The 12356-nt window shown below is 44.5% G+C and overlaps 1 long non-coding RNA gene across 1 annotated transcript; it reads right to left on the bottom strand.

The window, feature by feature from the left end:
- Positions 1–7341: 7341 nt before the first annotated feature.
- Positions 7342–12240, bottom strand: LOC116595700. Its single transcript, XR_004287827.1, has 3 exons — positions 12151–12240; positions 11473–11575; positions 7342–9555 (listed from the first exon to the last, which is right to left on the bottom strand). It is a non-coding gene; the product is annotated as an uncharacterized LOC116595700 (long non-coding RNA).
- Between the last annotated feature and the right edge of the window lie 116 nt (positions 12241–12356).

Genomic DNA, 12356 nt, shown 5'->3' with positions numbered 1-12356 from the left:
TATCGTTAACCAAGAATACAGTCTTCCTTGTCTGTGACTTGGACTGCTCTGGGGGAAGCATCACTCCCACTGAGGTAGACGCAGGAATGCGAGCCTTCTGCAAATGCAGACAGATTCACCTTCAGTGACTTAGCTCTGTCTTTCTTGTAGGGAGAGCCAAACTCAGCAGCTCCAGCTCCCACAGGGTGCTGTCGTTTGCATTTACCCTTCTGTGGCTCATTTTGCCAACCCCAAGACTGGTTAGTAAGAGACCAGCCAGAGACCTAAGAGATCACTCCCCAATTTGCAAGCAAGTGAGAAGAGCCAGAGTAAGACCCAGAGAAAAGCCATGAGCAGATGATTTAGAACTTTCCTTTGGATTTAGAGACAAAGATCTTTTTCCTTCCATCTTAAGAATTATTCCTTGAGTTAACCTCTTCTTATATTGGGGTAGTAAGATCGAGAGGGCTTCAGTTAGCATCTCAATCTATATGGAAGAAGACAAGTAATTTAACCTGCTTTTATGTAAGCTTTGCCCAGAGGCCCAAAAAGAGTGCAAATATTTTCTATAGAAAGTGGCTCACTTCTCTAGCACCAAGGTTTTGGGACCAAGATCATCACTATATAGGGAATTCGCCAAGTCACATGGAGAAATTAGTATTTCTACCAGATCTCCCCAGGAACATCCTGTTTTTGAGCAGGACCTTTGACCTCAAGGACAGACTCTGTTTTTACTCTTATCAGAGGGAAATTGATGACAGTTTTCTCACAGAGGATCAAAAAATTAAATATAAACTGTCGATCTTTATTCAGTTTATAATGAATATTACTGGTAGAAATACTCTGTCCAAGTTAAATTCAAATCCGTTAAAACCACACATCATTAAAAATTGGTAGAAGAATGAAATTTTGACAAAGTTTAAATCGAAATTTTTGACCAGGAAGTTTGAATTTTATAGGTATAGTAGCCACAAGAACTTAGTTGCAGAAGATACATTGGTAAAATTTGAAATGAACCAAAAATTGACTAAGTCTCCATTATAAAACATATAGAAGAAAGTGGATCCCAATGAAAATAATTACAACAAAATGGAAATATATTGCAGAGGAAATTGATCAAAAAATAAATTGGCTTAATGGAGTTGCTGAATGGAGTTTCTTGACAAAATGTCATCAATATTAGCCCAGCTAAAATATGTGATCAAAAACATTGAGTGAAAGAGCCACAGTAGTTCAAAATGTCTTTCTTGTGCCCACCCGTAGGCAGTCGAAGTGAAGTTGTCCAGATGGCCATTAGCAGCATGAATCAGAAGAGAAGTCTTGACTGCTGGTAGAGAGAAGTCATCGGTGAGCCCTGGACATAGATGAGATCAGAGGAAGAGAATGTAGACCTAAGAAGAGCACTTAACAAAATCTTTAGGGAATGACAACATTTAAAGGATAGGTAGGAGGTAAAAAGCCATGGAGGAAACTGAACCACAAAGGTAGACAGAAAAACAGAAGTGTGATACCAAAGCTAAGAGAGGAAAATTTTCCAAGAATGAGCAGTGGTCAGTAGTTTCTTTTTCTTTTATTTTTAAAGATTTTATTTATTTATTTGACAGAGAGAGACACAGCAGGAGAGGGAACACAAGCAGGGGGACCAGGAGAGGGAGAAGCAGGCTTCCCCCTGAGCAGGGAGCCTGGTGCGGGGCTCGATCCCAGGACCCTGAGATCATGACCTGAGCTGCACGCAGACGCTTCACCACTGAGCCACCCAGGCACCTCTGGTCAATAGTTTTAAATGCCAAAGGGAAATCAAAAGAGAGAAAAACGTTATTTGGATTTGTCAGTTGGAGGCCATTGGTGACCTCAGCAAGAGAAATTTCTGTAAAGTCGTGGGGCAGACTGCAGGGATTTGAGGAATGAGTGGGGTGTAAAGAAGGCAGGCTATATTTTGAAGAACAAGGTGGTCCAATTTATACAAGGACCTTAAATATTCCACAACTTAAGGGCATACCACAGATGCACGTTCCTTCCCAGAACACCAGCAAGGCCCCCTGTTTTTTTTTCCCCCCACACTATGTTGGTTTTCTTAAAAGATTTATCTTTCTTAATCTAACAGCCTTTTCCATACCTTATGACATGAAACTTGCATTCCAATGTTATTGTTTTGAATGTGTTGTTTTCCTCCAGTTCTCATACTAGTAACATCATTGAACAAATGTTTAGATGACATTTGTAGGCTAGGAAAAGAGAATTATATTATTCTATCAGTGAATTCAAAACAAAACAAAACAAAACAAAAAACCAGTAGTCACTGTGATGGGCTGAGTAGTGCCTCTGACATTATCCATGATAAAATGCCCAGAACCTGTGAAGGACACCTTATCTAGCAAAAGGGATTTAGCACGTGTGATAAAATTAAGGATCTTGAAATGGGAAGACTATTCAGGATTTTCCAGGTGGGCCCAACATTATCACAGCTTCCTGTTGGAGAGATGCAGGAGGAGTCAGAGAAGGCAGCAATGTGGTGACAGACACAAAGGCTAGGGTGTCACTTTGAAGATGGAGGAAACCGAAGAATACAGGGAGCCACTAGAAGGTGAAAAAGACAAGGAAACAGATTCCCCCCTCAGAGCCTCTAGAAGGAACCCGTCCTGCTGACAACCTGACTTTAGTCCAGTGAAAATGAACTCCAGACTTCCTGCACCTGTACCAGACTATATCAGACCTCCCGACCGTAAGAGAGTAAGTTTGCTGTGTTAAGCCACCATGTTTGTGAGAATTCGTCATAGCAGCAATAGGAAACCAGTCACGAAAGTCACTCTCCAAATTTCTGACACAAGTTAACAACAGTGGTGTTCTTACTGACAAAGGGGAATGGGTGCCTTGTGTGGAGGAGTGGAGGTGAAGAAGATGGGTTCCAACTGCTGAGGCTTATGTCTCTTGTCTGTCACTTCTACCTGTGTCAACTTGAATAAATCACTGAACTTCTGCATCTGTTTCTTCACCTGTAAAACAGGGAGGACAGCAAATGCCCACATCGTAGACTGTCAGGAGTTGGACTCGGGAGAGCCGCCCACTTTGGGTGCTCCGTCAGTGTCGGCGATGTCTGTTCGGCCCACTCCTGTGGTGATGGCCCAGTTTCCTCAGACTGCCAGCTCTGAAGTTTGTGCTGTACCTGACCATTTTTCATATTTGCATGTATTTCCTATTTTGTGCAAGAGTTGACACTTTATTAATCTCTTGTGTTACATTTTCAAATTCATATAAAACGTGACCATGCCAGGAGCTTAAATGGAAATGAAAAGAGAACTAGGGAGCTTGCTAGTGGGGGACATGGATGGGGAAGGATGAATGAGGGAAGCACTTGAATACGGTCCTACCTTAGCAGCTAAGGAGAAACAACCTGTAGAGAGGGAGTAGATGAAGTTGAAGGAATAAGAAAGAGAGAAGTAAATGGATAACAAGCACGCCCAGCACCCAGATCTTGGTTTCTGAATGAAAGGAACCGTGGCTCCATGGCGAAAGGGCTGAGGGCAGGAAATACACAAAGCGAACTAGGGGTATCTTGTACGGCTAGAAAGCAAAGAAGTGCTAAACAACAACAACAAAAATACAAAAGCAACTACCACAAGAACACAGGCACCAGCCTGAAAGAACTGCCAGCAGTCAAAGCTGGAACAATGGGATCAACAAAATAAATAACATAATACTAGATTATTACAAAATAGAAAATAAATATCCACCACCCATACGGATAGAAGTGATTGAAAAAATAAACAGGGAAGACAAGACCTATCTCTCACATAGAAGAATTTCAACTAATTGATGTAGACCCTTCTGCCTCCAAAGTAGAGCTTCATTCCACATACTTCGAATGTTGGCTGTACTTCCGAAAAATAGTGTCTGGAGTGGGGAGATGGAAAGAGTAACTTTACGGTGGAAAAACCTAACAACCACCACGTCAGTCAGATGGTCAAGTTAACATCAACAGTAATGGGTTGATAATGTGTACCCTTAATACGATGTGATGAGAAGGGTACTTCACCTCCGTGTTCCTCCTCTCCAAAACCCATTAATCCCAGACTAACCAAGAAAATAACTTCATACAAATCCCAATTGAGGGACAGTCTACAAAATACTTGACTAGCACTCTTCAATACTGTCAAAGTCATCAAAAACAAGGAAAGTCTGAGAAACTAGTACAGGCCGGAAGATGCTAGGAGGTATGACAAATAAGTGTAATATATCCGGATAGGATCCTGGTGCAGAAAAGAGCATTAGAGGGTTCCTGGGTGGCTCAGTTGGTTAAGCCACTGCCTTGGGCTCAGGTCATGATCCCGGAGTCCTGGGACCGAGTCCCATATTGGGCTGACTTCCCCTTCTCTGCAGGGAGCCTGTTTCTCCCTCTCCTTACGCTTGCCACTCCCCCTGCTTGTGCTCTCTGTCAAAAAAAAAAAAAAAAAGCGCATTAGAGAAAAAGTAGGGAAATCCAAATAAACTGTAGAGTTTGGTTGATGGTGGTTCCTTAGCTGTAGTAAATAGTAGTGCTGGTTCCTTAGTTTTGGCAAAGGTCTAATGGTGATGTAAGATGCCATCAGTAGCAGGGGACACTGGTTAAGGGATACATAGAAACAGCCTGCACTGTCTTTTCAACTTTTCTGTAAACCCAATAGTACTTTAGGATAAAAAGTTTACTTAAAAAATAGTAAGTTGGGCAAAGTCCCTAAGGAATTGGCAGGGGGAGTAAGGAGTGGGGTGGATCCTGAACACAGGTGAAGTTATTGGCTTTGAGTAAGGAAAATGCCTCTTCTCCTGCTATGGGAGAAAGGCCGTAAGATTAATGCAGTGTCAAGGAGGAAAAACTTTTCCTCTATCCTCTCCAGTTCTTTTCATGGGGGCTGGCAAATTAAACTGCCAAAAAGACAGATTAGCAAAAAAGATTTTTATTCACATACACAGGAATTCACAGAAAAACATGACTCAAGGAGGCAGAATTTGGGTTTATATAACAAGAGAAGGCGGTGGGGAGAAGGGCGCCCTAAGAAAACAAATGACTTTTAGGAAAAGATAAATGGCAATTTTGTGAAAATGTTTGTTTAGGTGATTGCTTATTCCTGAGCCAAACTCTCCTCTCCAGTGATAGGAGTCTATCTTTTGTGGTTGCTAAATTCCTGGAGATGGGACCGATTTATAACTAATGGATTCTTTGGGAAGCTCTGCTTTCAGGTAGATAAGGGCAGTTCAAAAAAAAAGAAAAAGAAAACAAAGCGAAGCTCCTCAGCAATATGTGGTGGATGCCTTCAGCAGGAAGAGGTGAATGTGTGAGTCCAGGCAGGGTTCTGACCAGTTAGAAAGCCCACTGCTGCCCCTACCACCATCAAGTCCTCTTTTTCTCTGCAAAGTAAAATCTACTACGAATGAAGATGCAAGGCATTAAGTTTGGACTAGCCAATAAAGGGAATTGTTAAATATTTGCAACCAGTATTTTAAAATAGACTGAGTTCAGTAAGATAGGTAAGAGCTCAGGAAAGGGCTTATATGTGATCCTTAATGAAATCCCTGCAGATCCCACGGCTTTCTAGTTCCTTTCCCAAGTACTCTCAAGTATTAAAAAAAATCTAACCAAGTTTTCACAGCTTCCACCTCACATCTGCCTCAGAGCTTCCCTCCTTTTCCTAGGTTGGGCTCCAGGACCAGCTTCCTTCTATACCTGCCTCGTGCAGTTTGGGGCAGGATAGGGGCATCAGGATCAGGGTGCATATAGCAGTCCTTTTCCTTGGCAGGGGTTCCCTGTGGAACCGGCCCCTCTCCCCTTCTGCAGCTGGTGGTATACCCCACTTGGCAAGCTGGAGCCCCTTGCCCTTTTGGGGACCCTGGTGAGCAGGAGCCCTCCAGTACAGTTCAGCCTGGCTCGCTTCTGCAGCATCTCCTTGTTCCATGGCAAAGTCTTGCATCCTTGTCGCTCCAAAGGCCATGAGTGCAAGCTGGTCCCCTATTCCTTCCCTCTCTGCTTTGCCATTGTGGGCTGCTTTGGTTAGCCTCTTATCTTTACACTTCACCCCCAAACTCCTGGGGATACTCCAAGGTCTCCCTTTCCACATTTTACCCCGGTACCTGGGGAGGCAGACCCAGAGTTCCTATAGCTGGGGAAGCGTGGACCCAGTGAATGCGACAGCACAATCCTCTTGTAGCAGGCACCCTGGGGCCTTCACACAGGATTTTCAGTTGGCCCATCTTATATAGCCAGGAGGGGCTTAAGAGGTGGTCACCAGGGGCGCCTGGGTGCCTCAGTGGGTTAAGCCGCTGCCTTCGGCTCAGGTCATGATCTCAGGGTCCTGGGATCGAGTCCCGCATCGGGCTCTCTGCTCAGCAGGGAGCCTGCTTCCTCCTCTCTCTCTCTCTCTGCCTGCCTCTCTACTTGTGATTTCTGTCAAATAAATAAATAAAATCTTAAAAAAAAAAAAAAGAGGTGGTCACATTTTCCTGCATCTTTTAGGAAGCTTACAGGGTTGTCTCAAATCACTTTAAAATGTTGGAGCCCTTATCACCCAATGTCTTTGACTTTGAAGTTTTATCCAAAACACGAAAACCACAGAAGTTGCAGACCATACGCTGTGACCCAGGACTCTGATGCGGTACAACCTCAGGGCTCATGATCCACACCACAGCCTGGGTTATGGCAGGGATTAGGGTCATGGGGAGCACAACCTGCGTGGACAGAGGCAATGTTCTTATGGCTCTGTATACACAACAACAAACCCAAATGAGCACAAATCTAAGGACTCTTTCCTAGCTTTGGAGGCCAAAGCAGACCTGTGCAGTAAGGAAGCCAAGGTTTTGGTGGTTGTTGGCATAAGCCTTTGAGCATAAAATAGCAGAGGAGTTCCAAGGCTTCCAGGGTGATATGGGGAAATAATAAAGTAGGACCGTTTGTTTTTATTTTTATAAGATTTATTTATTTACTTAAAAGAGCGAGTGAGAGAGGGAGCACAGCGGGGAGGGGCAGAGAGAAAAGGAGCCAGAGTTTTAAGCAGATTCCACATTCAGCAAGGAGCCCTACACCAGGCTTCATCTCATGATCCTGAGATCACGACCTGAGCCAAAACCAAGAGTTGGATGTCTAACCGACTGGGCCACCCAGGCACCCAGGGACTTTTGTGTTTAAAATGTTTATTCTAGGGGCACCTGGGTGGCTCAGTGGGCTAAGGCCTCTGCCTTCGGCTCAGGTCATGGTCCTGGGGTCCCGGGGTCGAGCCCCGCATTGGGCTCACTGCTCAGCAGGGAGCCTGCTTCCCTTCCTCTCTCTCTGCCTACTTGTGATCTCTGTCAAATAAATAAATAAATAAATAACTCTTTAAAAAAAACTGTTTATTCTAGAATTTTTAAGAGAAAGAACAGATTTTTTTTTCTCTTAAGCAACAAACCAGAGTATGGAGAGAACTGTAGGTAATTAGGTAACTAGAAGGCATGATCTCTATTGTCACCTGTTTAACATTTCTTGAGACTATAACCAATCTCTTGGGAAATACAGGGTCACAATACAATGTTTCCTTGTCCCCACCTTCTCTGTAGAGACTCCAGTGACTTCATCTCTTCCTAGCTATTCCTGGCATCACATGTGCTTGGAACAAGGTTCTGTTCCGCTATCATTCACATATTTATTTCAACTGCTCTGCCACTTGCTGCCAGATCAGCCTCAGAAGGCCAAGGCACCCATGGTGTCACATCCTCCCACTTCTTCTGTCCAGACAGCAACTGCTGCAGTTTGCTAATAAGGCAGCAGAACCCAGGGCTCACATAGTCTGGGATATTTTAACAAAACAGCCCTCTTATTTTGTGGGTCACCCTTCCTGAACCTCAAGCAGAATCTATGGGTATTGGGCCTAAAGACCGTCTGAGCATCAGGGCTCACTGATTTTTGAATCAAGTTCGTGAATACTGACTTTTCCCCCCCAAGAGAAATTCTTTCCTGGGACCAGTTCTCTCCTGACAGACTTTCCAGTACTTCAGGCGAACACTTCCCTGCTGGAACTGCCACACTGGCCCCGAGAAATGCTCAAACCAGTCTCAGTTCTAAGAACAGACTAGGCTGCTGACCTCAAGTGTTGCTGCTTGTGGCTATGTTAGGAATGGGTCTCCAAGTTTTACAGAAGACAAAAGCATCGTTACAGCTACCCATGTGAGAAGTTCAGGGCAAGACATTTGAAATGCATTTTTCTCTTATCCACTCAATCCTTTTTGATAGCTATAGTTATCTACATTTTATAGATGAGAAAACTTGGTGCTCATTCATGCAACAAGAATTTATTGAGTACCTACTGTGTGCTAGGCACAGTTCTAGGCATTCGATCTACCTCAGATACCAATGGATGCCCCCTTGTGCCATATGCTTTCTAGAGGGGGTAAATGGCTATAAATTATTAGCATAACCATGAAATAAAATATGGTAGAAGGTGCCTGGTTCTATGGAACTTCAGAGAGGTCTCAATTCAGCAAGTGTATTTTGAGCCTCTCCTAAATGCCAGGCACTGGGAACGAAATCAAAAAGATCAATTTGTGTGCCTGTCTGCAGTTCACATGCAACGAGGCGACCGAGTGACCAGCAGAACCAGGAGTTGGAGCTAGTGGGCTGGTTCTGCACGGTGCTGCCAGCCACTGCTGGAACATCCCAACACTTCTTTTTCTTTAAACACACAACCTAAGACTTTCCTCTTCTGTGAAGCCTTCCTTGGGCTCTCCTCTTACCTCTAAGTCTTCATTCACTTCTCCCACCTGCAACCAGTGGGCCCTTGTGGAGCACGTTGTCCTCTGGGGTTTCCTGTGTTGATTTCCAATGTCTCTCCTTTAGGAGCTCCTTAAGACTACGAATTGTTTTGTTCATGTTTATATCCTCAAACCAGGGATTTTGATCATTCTTGAGTAATGGGAAACCTGGTTAACCTGTGGCATCAGCAAAACTTGTGGCTGATTTTTTTCTCATGCCCTAAGCAGTCTGGAAGAGGGTGGCTGCTGATGGTTGTTGGCTCTTTGCCTTAGGGAAATCATAGTTGAAGCATGGCGACGTTGACCCCAGCATTCCTGCCCTGACACAAGCAGGAAGAAGGAGCCGTGCAGAGGGCAGGAACGCAAAACCTTCTCAGACAGTTCTGACCATCTTCCACATTTGTCTTACTGGATGGAACTGTGCCACACGACAAGCTGTAGTTGCATGAGAGGCTAGGAGAATTCTTCTTCTTCTTCTTAGACTGAACACACTGCCACCTAAGCAAGGTCAGTGTTGACTAGTAAAGAAGAACAAAGTGAACACTGGAAGGTAACCAGCATCGTCTGCCTCAATGCCTAAAACAAAGCGAGTGCCTGGCACCATGCTATCCAGAAAGCACTCAACAGTTATTGAAAGAAAACAAATGAACAAGGCAAAAAGAGACAAAGAGAAAGACAGACTCCTGATTATAGAGAACAAAGTAGTGGTTGCCAGAGGGGAGGTAGATGAGGAGATGGATAAAACAGGTGAAGGGGATTAAGAGTACACTCATCTTGGGGAGGGCTGAGTAATGTGCAGAATTGCTGAATCCTGACATCGTACACCTGAAACCAATGTAACACTGTATGTTAATTACACATGAATGTTGAAAATTAATTAACTAATTTTAAAAGTTATCTTAAAATCATTTTTTAAGTGATTTTTATTTTAATTCCAGTTAGTTAACATACAGTGTTGTATTAGTTTTGGGTGCACAATACAGTGATTCAACAATTCCATACCTCACCCAGGGCTCATCATGACAAGTGGATTCCTGAATCCCCATCACCTATTTCACCTATCCCCCACCCACCTCCCCTCTAGTAACCATCAGTTCTCTATAATTAAGCATCTACTTTCTGATTTCTCTTATTTTTGATCTGTGCTTGTTATGTTTCTTAAATTCCACACATGAGTGAAATCAGATTGTATTTGTCTTTCTCTGACTTATTTCACTAACCATTATACTCTCTAGCTCCATCTGTGTCTTGCAAAGGGAAAGATTTCATGCTTAAAAAATAGTTATTGAATAAATGGTAAATGAGTAAATAAATGATTTTTTGGTCCATGTCACATGATCTGGTAATCTTCTTAGCCAAGAATTAAAACAGAGCCAACATCCTATTGAAATAGTACTGGGGAAAATATCAGTTGTCTATCAGTTATCATGGTGAATGAATGTGTGTGTGTGTGTCTGTATGTGTGTGTGTGTACAAGCATGGTGTAGAGACAGAGAGAGAAAGAGGAAGGAACAGGGCATAAATAAAGATCCAGATATCTCAAGTAGTAGTTTTACTCTTTCCTAAAAAAAGTCACCCTCCTTCTAGTATATTTGGGGAAAAAAGTGAAGGTTGTTTCACACCAGTTTTATGTGCCAATGGCCATAGTCCTCTCCATTAGATGCTACACCCTGCCTTGGCATAGCACCAGCCAAGGGGTGAGTGAGGCCAGGCCCTCTCCTTCTGCTGTCCACACAGTCATCACACAGAGTGAACAAGTGTCCTGGATTTGACAGAAGGGTTGAGGTGACTACATTCACTCAACTACTTCTTGTTGAGAACCTACTATGTGCTAGTTATTACAGTAGGGGCTGCTGGGGTACAAGAGTAAAGAGACAGACATACCCTTTGTAAGTCTTAGGATACAGCGGGGAAAGGGTCATTAGAAAAATTAACACCCAAATCTGTAATTTTAACTTGAGACAATGTAAAATGAAGGAAAAGGAGAGGGTATGTTGAGATAGAAAAACGGAGACTATTTGGATGGGGATGAAAACAGGTGTTAGAAAAGGCCCCCTAAGGTAGGATCTTTAAGGAGAATATCCCTACCTTATATTCAGACATGGGGGAATTAATAGGAGCAATTCAAGGAAAAATGAGGGGAAGAGGAAAAAAAAAGAGGCTGGCAGGGGAAGAAGGTATTCCCCATAAGGGGAGCAATTTATGCAAAGGTCCTGAGGTCAGAAATAATTTGGGACATATTATTCTCAAAAATAATTTGAGAAGTGTGGTTTCAGGAATGAGAGTTGAAAAACTAAAGATTAGAAGTGTTAAGAGATTAAAACTCTGCGGCATCTGGGTGGCTCCATTGATTGAGCAACTGCCTTCCACTGGGGTCATGATCCTGTAGTCCCAGGGATCCAGGCCCACATCAAGCTCCATGCTCAGAGGGGAGTCTGCCTCTCCCTCTGACCCTCCCCCCTCTCAAATAAAGAAAATGTTAAAAAATAAACAAATAAAAGATTAAAACTCTTTTTATGCCATTTGGTTCTGTAGGGAAGAGCCTCCAGAATGTAAACTGTGCTCCAGAGCCATGGCCTGCTCAGTGTCCAAGCCCACATTCTGCACAGGCCTGAAGCCCGCACCCAACCCCTTTAGACACTTCTCTGGGCCACAGAAACCACCAGGATTATACTGGGTGTGTCTTCAATCTGTCCAACAACAGGTGTGTTGTTTCTAGTCCAAAACCAGTACTGTGCTTACCTTCTAGAGCAGTGGTTCTCACATTTTTCCTGCAGGTAGTATTAAAACGGATTATTAGGGTCTGTTCTGCCCCTCACGCTGCTCGTGCTCAATCGTGCTCTCTCTGAAATAAATAAAATCTTAAAAACAAAGGATGACTAGACCCCACCTTCAGAGACTGATTCAGTAAGTTTACGGCGGGGCCCGCTAATTTGCGTTTCCAATGTGTCCCCATCTGCTGCTGCCCCCCAGTCCGAACCGCTGTCCTAGAGAAAGAGGAATATTCAAGAAAAGTTCTGGAAGAATTGTTTGTACTTCGTTCTGGAAACTAGTCAAATACTTATGCTTAGACAGCAAAGGGCAGCACCGCAGGTAAGTCCTCCTTGGGGGTTGGTCCAAGAGGACAGGGTCTATAAGCACAGCCTAACAGAAGGGTAAGATCCACCTCAGCCCCACGGGAGAAGGGCAGGCATCTTGCTGGCTAAAGGAGAGCCAAGGAGATGCTCCAGGGAGTCTTTGGAAGCAGCCACTGAGCTGGACCTGGAGAGCGAGCTAGGATGCTCCATGTGGCCCTGTGGCTGGTTTAGGGGTGGGGAACAGCATTCCACCTGTCGGCCTTCGTCCCTGTAAGCACAGCACCCATCAAGAAGGAAAAGAGATGCAACGCTCCGCGTGCGCGCCGAGTCCCGCGTGTCTTACCGAGGTCGCCTGCGCAAACGTCTCCGGGACTTCCCCCGCCCTGGTTCAGGCTTACAGCGCAGGTGGGCAAAGGTGCCCGGCGGCTGGCGCCTGCTCCTGCCGCTCCTCGTGAGCAGCGCCGCCAGCGGCCGGTAGGGTACACTCTCCGCGGAGCCCATCCACTTCCCGGTCGGCCTGCGCCTGCGCGGGGCTTCCGCCGCTCGGCG

The sequence above is a fragment of the Mustela erminea genome, chromosome 7, assembly GCF_009829155.1.
Source record: "Mustela erminea isolate mMusErm1 chromosome 7, mMusErm1.Pri, whole genome shotgun sequence".
Lineage (NCBI taxonomy): Eukaryota > Metazoa > Chordata > Mammalia > Carnivora > Mustelidae > Mustela > Mustela erminea.
This window is presented reverse-complemented; position numbering and strand designations above follow the sequence as displayed.